We start from the raw sequence: 13297 nt of genomic DNA on the forward strand, positions 1-13297 counted from the left end.
TTTCTATTGTGCATGTTTATTTCACACAACGATATCAAACAGCACAATGGGCAATGAGCCCTTTCTTTTCTATATAAAGAGGCCTAAGGACTAATTATAAGATTGATGACGCCTGTGATACTAATTGGAGACAGAAAAACATCACAACAATTAACTTATTCATCACCACTTCTATGGGCCACCAATTATTTTGTCCGGACTCGTTTAGAAGATCTTCTCACAGCCTTTGGGTTTTTGTTTGCTGTCTCAGCTGCTGGTATGAATGACAAAGTAGTGTTTAATCTGAACCCTTTTCAGAAGGAGTGGAGAGTTGATTCAATGAGGTACCAAACCCGTTGGCCCTGTCTGTACATTACTGTGGATTACACAATAAGTTATAAGTTAACTAAGTTGAATACTAGCAGCCAGCAGACTGTTTTCTGTGGCAAGATGATATTGATCATAACATGATTCGAAAAATCACATGGTGAATGTCCCTGCTTTGCTGCTCTCAGACATGAACACAGAGTATGTGAGAGCACAGATGTGTTTCTCCCAGCTCCCTATCGAAAAAAAGATAACACAAATATCTGAAATGAAAAAGTGGAGTCATACACGTAGACAATACAGATAAATGTCGACTCCATAAGACAACCAGATTCAAGAGCTTTAAGCAATAAGGACCAATGCCAGAATATTCATCTATATAATCATATCAAGAGAAACCAATATTGTAGTCATCTCATTACTGTTCACACATGAACACATTTCATATGTTTTACTATTAATCAGTACTTGGAACAGCACATATATGGCATGAGAGGGAAAAGCAGATAAGCTCAATCTACTAAATGGTGGAGCTTGAGATGACAGACTGCAAATTAGAATGTTACTATCTGATATACTTGCATATCCTTCCTTATTTTGTTTTATTCAGTCCTCTCTGCCTCCCTTTGACATTGTACCAGCTCTTGTCATGTCGGACCCTGCCACTTCCTCCTGCCCTACAGTGACCCCAACTCTTCCCACCTGTCTGCCTTTCCCACCTTCTCACCTCTTGTACTCACTTATTCCTAAACTCCAATTATTCCAAGTATATATGCCAGCCCATGTCTATTGATTTTATGACTTTACATTATCTACTGTACTTTCCATGCTGCAACTGTCCAGTTTGCTTTTATTTTTTGCCTGTATTTGCTTGTCTGTTTTGAACCACATGTTTGTTGGGGATTTTCCCTTTTACCTAGTTGTCATGTCTGTTGCTGATCATTGTCCTATACTCTGACTTCACCTATCACTTGACTCTGCCTGCTTTTGTGTGCTGACCCTTAACAAGGTGAACTGTTTCACGTGTCTCTGTTCAACTGCTTGTTCCAGCTCCATGCTTCTTCCACTGTCTGACCTGTTACCGCTTCCTGACCTGCAAAGGAGCCCAATGCAGCCATACACTCTTGAATGACCTCTGCCAGTCTAGACACTTTGTTTGGACCAGTGTTCAAATTACGTGGGAGCCAGAGGGGGCTGAGCTCCCAGAGAGTGAGGACTAGCTCCCATGAAAGCAACAAAGTCAAAAATCTGAGGGGGTCTCTCATATCTGAAGTAGGGGTGCAACGATTAGTCAACATCGTCTACAAAAATCGATGACAAAAATAGTCGAATTTACTCGTCGATGAATCGTTGGTTACGTCATAGCGCGTGTTTCTCGTGCCGTGCAGCTGAACTAAAAGTCGTTTTACCGGAGGTGCTGATGGAATTAGCGGAGGAGTGAGCCATCTCGCTTCCTTCCTATCTCTGAAAGCCGCGCATGTGCAATAGCGACAGAACATGGACCAATGGTGGCATCCGTTCCATCGCCTACCAGGAAGTCAAAAGTTCGGGAGAACTTCACTCTTAACATGGCCCGACAGAAAAACTACCTGTAATATCTGTGTGGCGGACCTGCTCTCCAGGGCAGCAGGACACATGCATTTGAGGAGGAGGCACATTTGAGATCGTAACGGAGACGATGCAGACTCGCCTCAGTAAGATGTTATAGTATATGAACGTATATACCTGTGCGCAGGATTCTAGCATCCATTACAAAAATATGGTTTAAACTTTTTTTTTGACGAGTTTAAAAGCGAAATGTTATCCTATTGCCTGACAAACGTCTTTTTTTTAATCACAATTATTTAGTTCGAAGAAGACTGTAGTTTGGTTTGTGGATTTTTATATTGCTGTTATTTTCCCTGTCATTTTTGTTAACATGAAAAATGGATTCTTGATTTTAAATTAATATTTTTTTATTAGCACTTTGCCTGTCCTTGGTTTTAAATGGAAAAAAGCTTGATTTTTCTTTTCTTTTCTTTTGTGTCAACAGTACCCTTATATGCAGCAAAGTTTATTAAAGGCATTTTTAATTAATGAAGTATTGACCTTTATTGTCTTTATTTTCAGTCATCACATGCCTCGAACAACCTCAAGCAAAATTTAAAAGCTGTTTGCTAAATAAGAGCAATTGAGAATTTGTGTCATTCATAATCCGATTAGTCGATTAATCGTTTCAATAATCGGTGACTAATCGACTATCAGAATAGTCGTTAGATGCAGCCCTGATCTGAAGGTGTCTGCCATAGGTGACATTGTAATTTAATGTTAAATAACGCTCATTAGCCATCCCTGTGTGGTCTCTTATCATTAAGACGTTAAATTAAAATAGGATACCTACCTGACGCCCATGAACGCAGCATGACTGCACTTCACCACCACACCACTAGGCTGGAGCAAATCGCATAGTAGATACGAACAATTTGACAGGTCATAAAGTCAGAAGAAGAAGTCGTGTGCTAGCGCCTTGGCTATTTAATTGTATAGCCTTGGTAGGCTATGTGCGCGGAGCGCCAACTTTTTTATGAGGTAGAGACCCCCTTAAAGACAAAAAGATAATTCGAAACCCTGGTTTGGACCTGTCCAGTAAAATCCAGGACTCAGCAACTGTTCAACTGGAAGAGGGTGCTGGTGAGCTGAATTCTAAAAGCTCCTGTGCCTTGACCAGCTCACCTTTCCTGACCAGAGGCAGATAGTGGTAGCAGACACTGGTGGTCCAGTTGGAGCTGGACCTGGCCTGTTGAGGTGAGTGTCCTAAGTGTATATCTTTTAGGTCTTGTCATGTCTTCAAAGTTAACCTGGGGTCACTTGGCTCATTCTGGGTTGGAATCCTTACCGCCATACTATCAAATCAACTGGTACTATCTTCCTCAACTCAGATTTTTTGTGACATCCCAGACCTATCTAATGATCGTACAGAAAATCTGAACGTGTGGTGTTGAACAAGCCTCTCTGCCTTCTCATCATTATTTTAGTTGCACCATCAACCTCCTGCCTGGCCCCTCTCCGACCTCTTCCTGTGCAGCCCAAGATCTCAGGGCCATGGAGAAGTGCATTGGAAAAACCTTTGCAGAAGACACCATCAATTTGTGCTCCACCCTTGCTTGGGCTGGATTCCTCATTAGAAAGAAGGATATGATAGATGACCATTCATTGACTTAGCGGGACTGAACAATGTCGCTGTAAAGTACCCTTCCAATTGAAATCCACTGCCTGTGAACTGTTACGAGCCCCACTTTGATAAGTGGTAAACAGCCTCTAACAAACTGGTCACTGAATATTTGTTCATGCCCTTTGGTCTCATCAATGCTCCTGCTCTCTGACCTGCTAAATAGCACACCCATCATTAGTATCTCCTTGTAAAAGCCTCCCTGAACTGTCTGAGTTCCTCCAATTTCAATAACTTTGTCGCAGATAGACCTAGCTTTACAGGAGCTTAAAGGTCCACAACTGTCCTGTATGAGGACATCACAAGAATTAACATTAGAGGCCAGAAAACCAACCCCAGTTTGAGGTGACTAATGACATTATTTACTGAGGATTTAGCACAACCACTATAGTCAAGAAACGTGAAAACAGTGTGATTTCACAAAATATCAGGTTAATATTCAAGTCATCAAGTCAGGAACAGTATAAACATTTCAACAAAGTTGGAAGATATGAGTAACTAATATTAATAGAGTGGAATCATAAGTATTATTGTAATAACGTTTTCAAGATCGGATGTCACACCATGTAATTAATATCAATATGAAACTGAGAAAAGATATTTGAATGAGAAAATAGGATTGAGTAATATTTTTGTAAAATGGAGTGACAGTTGCCTGATTTGGGTTAATTAATTGATGTTGTTAACAGTTAATTGATGTTGTTGACAAGTAGGCTCCATAACCCAGTCAATGTGTTCCTCTGTGATGTGAGGTTGAGTGTTTTCCATCTTTTTATTTCTACACCATTTCCTCCTGCAGCAGGAATTCCCCCACCCCCCTTCCCTCCCCCCCACGGTCTTCAACCCCGGCCAAATGTCTCCTCCAACTGTTCAAACATATGGCGGTCAGTCCTGAGGAATGGCTGGGAGCGTATATCTGCACGTGGGAACTGTTTGTGAGCAAAGGCCCAACTGACGTACTCGTTAGCAATTAGGAGTTGTTTCTATGCCTGTGCATGCCTGTGTGTATGCATGGGAGTGTTTGTGTTTGTGTTGGGCTGAGGAGGAAAGCATGCTGTGGCTGCTGACACTTATCAGATGCTCTGTTATCAGGGGAGGTGCAGGGAGAGGGCAGACGGGATGGCACTTTTATTAAGGGATCAGAGCTACATTGCCATTAAGATGACTCCTTGTAACGCTGCCTTTGCTTGTTAAAACTGAACCAGGCAAGGCGACAAAATGGTTTATGTGGTTTTAGATCGCTGTTCCAGAGGTGTGTGCGTATCAAAAACAGTGGCAGTGTCCTGATCCACCATGCCAGCTCTCCCATTTACTCAGACATAAGGTCAGCTCTGTGTCTATCCCTGCTGCAGACTAAAGGTGGAACAACAACAACTCCTATTTTGCATTCAAAAAGAACGGTAAAGTGGAATAAGGGTGCAACATTCCCCAACCGAGGCTCAAGAATTAGATTTTGGAATACGATGGAGTAATGGGTGGAGATCACAGGTGATGGCCCCTTGCTGAGAAGTGACTAGGAGCTTTAAGTCTTGAACGAAAGTCAACCAGCAACTTCAATCTGACACTAAAGTGACTGTACCATACAGTCACAGGCCACAGCACCACTATGTTAAGTAGAGAAATTAAATCTACATTGTTCCCTCTCTTATATTCTGCATTATGGCATCAGGCCAAGGATGAACTCTTACTTTAATATGTCCCTCCCTCCTCACAGAAGGGAGGGACATATTAAATTGACTTGACACATTATCACTTTCTCCTTTTTTTCCTCTGCACTTTAATCGCCCTTATTTATTTATTGGAGGAGAGGGGCCGTTGACCCCCAGAGTCATCTCACCTCAGTTTTACTGCAAATCATCTTGCTTTTATCATCTGTTATCTATTGAAATGGCTCCATTTTCTGCCAACTTTCATTTTCAATTAAAATATTATTCTTTTCAAACAGGAATGTTCTGTAACCACACATTACGTATGTATGTGTGTTGAACGATAGTGTTAAAGTGTAGACTGTGACATTAACTGAAGACAACATGTAGATAAAGTTCACACTCAATATTCAAAGTGGAATTACAGTTCAGTTACTGTGCAGTTCACACTACATGACTTGCTGTCTTGTGATGGGGAGACATTTGGCTTTATACTACACAACTGACTGACGACAGGGGGACACACACTACACAATCTTTCACCAGCACAAACCCCTGACTGGTATATCTGGTCTCCAAACTATGTTTGATCAGGAAAACACACGCAAGAAGAGACACTGTCATAGCGAATGATCCTCCTGCTCTTGTGTAACACTGGGTTCATGTTTCTGTTGGGTCTGGTAGGTTTGCCAGTGACGTGTATGGAAGACGAGCTTCTGAGACTGAGCAGAGCAGGGATTAACCTGTGACTGCACTCTGGTATGAACGGGTCAAACATGCAAATATTGTAGATCTGCACAGATACATTTAAGCATGTATGTGGTGTGGAATAAGCTGATTGGTTAATCCCAAAGAGGGGCGGGTTTAAAACAGAACACTGGACATTGTCGATGTCACACACCCATCCATGCAAAACAATGAAATAGACCAATAGGTAATGTTACTCAAAGACTGTAAACTGGTGCAGTGGTTGGCACCAGGCTGGGTTGTTATTGTGTGGAGTTCTTCCTGTGTCTGTGCAGTCTGCAGATTAGCTGTTAGATTAGCTGGAGACTCTTAACCCTCGATGTGTGTGTGTGAAGGGTTGTTTGTCTCTATATGTGTCATCTTGCTCCATGAAAGCAAATGAAAGTCAGGATGATTCCTGTGAGAATCTTAACAAGATGACACCAATGAGCCTTGTACAATTGAGACGGAAGCCATATTAAAAGACGAAAATCAAGAAATATGCAGTTTTTCACGAGTTTAAAACTTTTTCAAAAACGTTTTAATCACTGCTGATATGTCTCAGAGTATCCATGCAGACCATTTATGAATAGGCCTATACACCCTCTTATCTGAATCAAATAAAATATAAAAATAAAGCTCAGAGGAAATAATCTCAATTGAAACCGAACTCAACTATATTATCAAACAAAAACAGCAAACCAAGTACTGCCAGTGAAGTTAAAACCATCTGTGTGCTGCTCTCCCTGTTCGCCTCAGGCTACCCAAGCGTCCACAGCAGGCCCCGACTGGACAACACCACTTAGACAAGTCGGCCCCTATTACTGATCTACGTGTATACATGCTTGTGTGTGTGTGTGCGTGTGTGAACACTAAACAGCCTCCGTCCTGGGTGGCTCTGCTCTCTCGACCCCTTGCCCTCCTGCATTCTCCCCCCTTAGGGCTTGTCGGCTGGAGCCAGCGCAGACCAGGGCACGTCGGGGCAGTTGGGTTAGGTTTAAGTGGGAAAGTGTTTGAAGGGGTGTGTGTCTGCGGGTGTGTGTGTCTGTGGGTGTGTGTGTCTGTGGGTGTGTGTGTCTGCGGGTGTGTGTGTGTGTGTGTGTGTCTGTAGGTGTGTGCTTGTCCTTGTTAAGTTTTGGAGTGGGGGGAGGACGGGTGGGAATGATGCACAGACAATAGTGGAGCTGTGGGCTACAACTGATGTGTTGTATGTCTCTGAATGCTGTGTGTGTGTGTGTGTGTGTGTGTGTGTGTGTGTGTGTGTGTGTGTGTGTGTGTGTGTGTGTGTGTGTGTGTGTGTGTGTGTGTGTGTGTGTGTGTGTGTGTGTGTGTCTGTGTTTGTTTGTGTGTGTGTGTTAGTCTGTGTTTGTTTGTGTGTGTATACTCAGCAAATATGCCATTTGAAATGATTGTAGACCTTTACAATTTTACTGTTTTTAAATGTCAATAGATGATTGATTTTGAAAAGTTAATTATTAATGACAATTGAGTCATTAATCATAATAGCGACACATCATTGCCTCTTTATAAAATTCAGCAAAAGCCATTACATTTATAATTGTTCCCCATCAACATCCGGACATCAGAAAGTTTACACATAGTCCGCTGCAAACTAAAAATATACCTCTTCCGACGAAACCTTGAATAAAAAAATAAAAATATACTAAAAATTTTTTAAACTAAAAATGTAGTAGCACTTAAATGGCACTTACTTATAGCACTTTGTAGTTTTGCTTTATTTTTGAAGAAATTGTACTTTCTTGATTCTTGTTGTTCTGGGTTTGTACCCTCGGGGTTGATGCACTTATTGTAAGACGCTTTGGATAAAAGTGTCAGTTAAATGTAATGTTAATTTAATAGTTTCGCCTTGTGAATGACGGTTTATTTACTGGAAAACTTCAATATCGTCAATGGACATTATCAGCAGCACCCAGTCAGAGTCCAGATGTTTATTGCTACATTGTGTCTGTTCTGTATTTTAATATGTTTATTCCAGTATAATGAATTGAGAGATGACTATCTTTTTCATGGCTTGCTTGGTGTGATTCAATGCCAGGAAGTGTCTTGTGTCCTTGTCGAAGCTGCGAGCAGCTGAAGGCTGTCCACGTCTGACCGGACAACCTCAGTGTGCGACAGGAACACACAACGTATCTACGTCTTCTGATCCTTATCCTTGATGCTATTGTTGGCCTTCCTCCACTCAACAACACTTATTCAGCAGTACCAGTCCTCTACAGCCTCGGCTCACACCTGCTGACCATACTCCTGCTTGAGAGGCCTTTCAGGTGCTTCAACTCACTCAGATGTGTGTGTTGAATGTTCTTTTCTCCTCACCAGAAAAACAATTGCAGCACGTTGCAAAGGAGAGTTGCACCACGAATCTTGTGACAGCCATTTTAGTCGGTGATGGAGGAAGTACTCAAATGTTTTACATAAGTAAAAGTATAAACACTTGAACAAAAATGTCCATCCAACCATTATCTTTACCTCTTATCCTTTGAGAGTCATGACGGGAGCTGGAGCCAATCCCAGCTGACATTGGGGAGAGGCAGGGGTTCACTATGGACAGGCTGCCAGGGCATCATAGATTCACACCTACAGTCAATATAGAGTCTCAAATTAGCCCAACCCTGATCTGCGTGTTTTAGGACTGTTGGAAGAAGCCAGTGTAACTTGACAACACCCACACAGACAAAGGGACAACGGCTTTACACAGAAAAAGACGTACCTTCATGACACCTGAAGCACAAACATGTATTTACAGAAAAGTAAAGGTACCACATTAACTGTTTTACGTACCTAAAGTAAATGTATATGTATATCTGAATACATTTTATTCTGTCTTCACCAGTGATGCTGCTGCAGGAGGTGGGGTCTAATGTTACAAGCCCGCTCTGATTGGATCAGTGGCCCAGTTCCTCTTTTGTTATTTATCATTTTTTAAAGTATATAAAACACAACGTGAACATATCACGAAATGTATTCAAAAAATGTAAGAATAGGAATTACGGTTTTCTTCTGATATATAACGTGGAGTAAAAGTCAAAAGTACCTGAAAAGTAAAGTGCAGTTACAGGATCAGCTATGAAAAACTGTGACAGAGCTGATCTTAGAAAGCTTACGTCAGATCATAAAATACCTTCTCACTGTTTTGTGACTAGAAAAAGAAAACGTTTAAAAAATATATATTTTCCATCTGGCTCTCTTCCTATGCATGGGTGAACTGAATATCCAGTACTAAGCGTTAGGGCTGTCAGATTTTATTTGAGAGTTGGACATGTGGCATTCAGCTGGCTGCTGTGTGCTTTCTGTGCCGTTTCTCTTTACTTGCTTCAAAGGAAAGCTACTGAGCGCTCTATCGCTTTCTCTGCTCTAAACTGGAAACGACCACATCATTGTGTGAGCCGTCAACCAAATCAGAGAGTGCATGTGGGTTTATATTTGTGTTTAACAGCCAAACACCAGCTAATCTGCCTCTTCACGCCTTGGTGCGTGTGGTTTGATTGCCAGTGACAAAAATTTAACCAAACAACCCATCAATGGATTCTCATCTGAACGTTGCTAAGGCTAAATGCAACAACTCTGTTACGGATGCGGCTGGTGTCCACACTACTCCAGAGTTTAAGACCCACTCAAAAGGAGAAGTTTGGAAGCACTTCTGGCCTCATTTTAGAATGAAACAACCTGAGATCTGGAGTCCGGACGAGCAGAAACTGGGACGTTTGGAAATGATGGCACAGACACTGAAAGTCGCTTGCTGATTGGATCTTTCTGGTCATGACGTAGCCTTTTGCTGATTCGTCAGCCTCAGATCGCGTTACCCCTTTCGAGAGGAAAACAACCATTAGCCTCGGCTGCCAGTAATGAACCAGCTGTTGTGGTGTTACTGTAGATTCAACATTCTACAATGCTAACCCTCATATTACTTTTCTCCATCGCTCCCTCTCGTTTGTAGCCCAGCTGTCTCTGCTACTACCAAACAAAAGCTTCCTGTTCACACCAGCACGTGCATGATAATTGTACGTGAGTTGTTTTCATGTTTGAAAGCATTCTCACTCAGCTGTCACAGATGACATCAGAGCAGACAACGATACAAGCGAGAAATGAGTCATGTAAATGACCAAAGCCTCCAAAAATAGAGCTTTCATATAGGACCTCCTCTGCAGAGGGCAAGCAGCTCATAGAGAAAATACGACTTATGGGACCAACCCCGAAAAGAACCCAAGCTCCCAGCATGTCATGGTTTCTCCTCAGTAAGTCCCCTGTCCTCTTTTTGTGTCTCTACATCATTCATTCATGGTAGAAGAAGAGACCATAATCAACCTTCATGCAGACCATCCCCATCTGCCCACCCGCCTGCACGGTTTTATATCCACACGCATTGATCAGCCCAGAGTTCAAGCGATTCACCGTGATGACTTCCTCTTTGCCCCTTTTTCCCTTTTTTTGTGTCTGGTGGCATTTGCAAAAAAAAAAGAAGAGAGCTCTGTTGTGGAAAAAGTTCAGCCTCCCATAATCCGCTTTGCCTTTGTGAAGCGGGTGACTTTGAAACTCGCTATCGCAATTACCTCTACCCCCCCCCCCCCCCACTCCTACTCCCCCCTGCTCACCGGAAATAGAAAGAGAGACGTCGCTCTCTCTGTTTCATCTGCCTCTCGACAAAAATCCTCCCGTTTGTTTGGGGAATTGTAATTCTCTCTCGCTCTCCTTCTCTCTCTCTCTCTCTCTTCTTTTTTGTTCTTAAATTATCTTTCATTATAGTCTAATAGTTTTTCTCATTTGGCGCCTGGCGTGCATAAACGCACATGGAAATTAAAACTTTTCGGTTTGTGAGAGAGATTAGCGTCGAGTGGAGGTCAAACATAATAGCTTCCATTTAACAAGAAAATAGATATGATTATACCGCGCTTGCTCTCCGTTCAACTTTTCGTCCTCAATCTAAGCGGTGCTGCTCCGATAGCTCTGCCCTCATTACGCAGCAACAAAAGGGCTCGGGGGCCGACGGTTCACGCCGCCACCGCTCGCTATTTGTCTTCCTGTGTTTAACATTGAAATACAATTCTGAGGCTGCAAAAACAGACTGAGAAAATTTCATAGGTGCTGCTTATCCCTCCCCGTTTGCTTGAAATATTTATAGTGCGCATCAACAAAGACTTAAGGCTTTTGTTTCGGTCGCATTAACAAATCAATGAATATTCAGCATGTACTGGAAGATTAAGCAGGACTATAGCTGATTTAGCGTGTGTATCTGAACTCTGCCGCGTTATTGGTTCATCGCCATCTGTAAATACCCTAATCTACCTCGGATTACAGCTGCAACATCTTCTTCAGATAGATAAAAACACACAAGCTCTCCTAAATCAACACTGCAGATGTGAAATAAAAGAAGGATTACAGAATGTGTGCCGACAGGACAGAGGAGACAGGGAGGGACGATAAAGATGATCTTTCCTTGATTGAGGTGTCATGTCCACCATTACCACGCTTTGGGGATGTAAATACAAATGTGAATTTCATGCTCATATTAGTTCATCTCTCGGCTCAATCAATTCTCTCCAGTAGCAATGCTGGAAAGAATTAAAGGTTTTTTGTGGGAGTTTTTGCAGCCCGAAGGCTTTTAAACCTGCTGCCTACGGCTTCAAATTATATATCAATTTGTACAAGGTTTACAGTTTTTAACTCCTCCACCATATAAACCCAGATGACAAGTATAGGCCTGTAATAAAAGTGGGCCACGTGTTTGTCTTTCCAGCCCAAAGAGCCTCGTCCGGCCACAGCTGATTTTTCATGCGCATAATCTGCCTCATATCGACCAAAGTGTCGACATTCCTGCACAACTTCATTTGTTGTTGAGAGTTAATGAGAGTGAACGTATCCTCCCACGGTTACAGGAGCCTGAAGAAGCCACCACAGCTCAGTGACATGAATTAAGAAGCATGAGCACATGTATACGAGTGAAAAGATGCCCTAAGCTTTAAGAATTGAATCAAGTCCAAACGATACTTCCAAATATCAAATGAGCTTATGTGATAAAAATAGGATTGTAAAAATATGGATGGGAAGCTGGAAGGTACGTATGAAATTAATGTTTGTGGCTAACCTGAAACAAATATTTAAATATGCCCCTTTTAACAGCTTGCTCTCTGTCCTCTGCAAATAAAAAAATATAAAAATCTCCACAAAAGACAAAAAAAAGACAAAATATTTTCTGTGTGGATGTGAACATATCGGGAGGAATGAGGAAGTCGGAGCCTAGGCACCAATAAACATTTGACTGTTAGTCATGTAAAACAAACTTAAAAGTCAAAATTTTAAAACAGCCAAGTTTTTCTTTCTACCGCTGAAAGTAAATCAGAAGGTAGACGGGTCATCCAATAGCCAAAGGGTTGTTGGTTTGATCCCAGTCTCCCCCATTCCACTTGCATGTCCTTGGGCAAGATACTGAACCCCTTTATATCTACTGAGATTGTGTGCCTGTATGAATGCGAGTGTAAATGGGTTAATAATATACTGTAAAGTGCTTTGAGTTGCTATCCAGACAAGAAAAGTTACACATAAATACAGATAATTGACCATTTGCAATTGTGCAACTTAATTCACAAAAGGAACTGTAATGTTTCGGGGGGCGATGCAGACCTGGGGACCCAGGAAAGTTACTCATTTTACTCATGGCTTATGGAGATGTGAATCACCACAAAATGCTTAAAAATAAAGGACATGAGACCTTCCTTTTCACCATTTGTTTCCGTTTATTGTTGGCATATTGGTGTGTTTGTGTTTGTAATGTGTGAGAAAGAAATGTGTGTCGACTGCTTTCCAACTGCATTTGTGTACAGCACCCTCTGCATTTGGCCTCGTTATTGTCCTGTTTCCTTATAAATGTACCCTTAAAGTTTTGGTTACAATGACACAAAATTACCACTGATTTCAATCTAAATTATTACCTTCTTTTTAGTTATAGACATAATCTTTATCAATATCCAAAAGTGGAACAAAAAAACAAAATAATGAAATAATGTCAAACAATGAGAACCTCTGTCTCCCTGTATGTCTCCCAAAGGGAAAATAACATAACAAAACAGCCTTCATCAGGGTTTTTAACCAGGAGTCAAGCCTCTGAATCCGAGCGTGGAACCAAATAGATAGCACGCCTTCAGAACAAGTAGATATAGATGGATTTATATATAGTTTTATATTCAGCTTGAAACTTTTAAAAGAGTACAGTAAACACTTCTCACACATGATAGAAACTACTTGACACCTCAGAATCAGAAGAGCGCAGGCCAAACACTGTCCAAGCCCACGATATGGCAAACAGACCAAATCCAACGCAGAAGAGAACAAAAACAAAATGAAAAGAACTCAGAATAATAAAAAAAAACATAAATAAAAATACATCCTGCCCACAATC

This window comes from Limanda limanda, chromosome 10, assembly GCF_963576545.1.
Source record: "Limanda limanda chromosome 10, fLimLim1.1, whole genome shotgun sequence".
Classification (NCBI taxonomy): Eukaryota; Metazoa; Chordata; class Actinopteri; order Pleuronectiformes; family Pleuronectidae; genus Limanda; species Limanda limanda.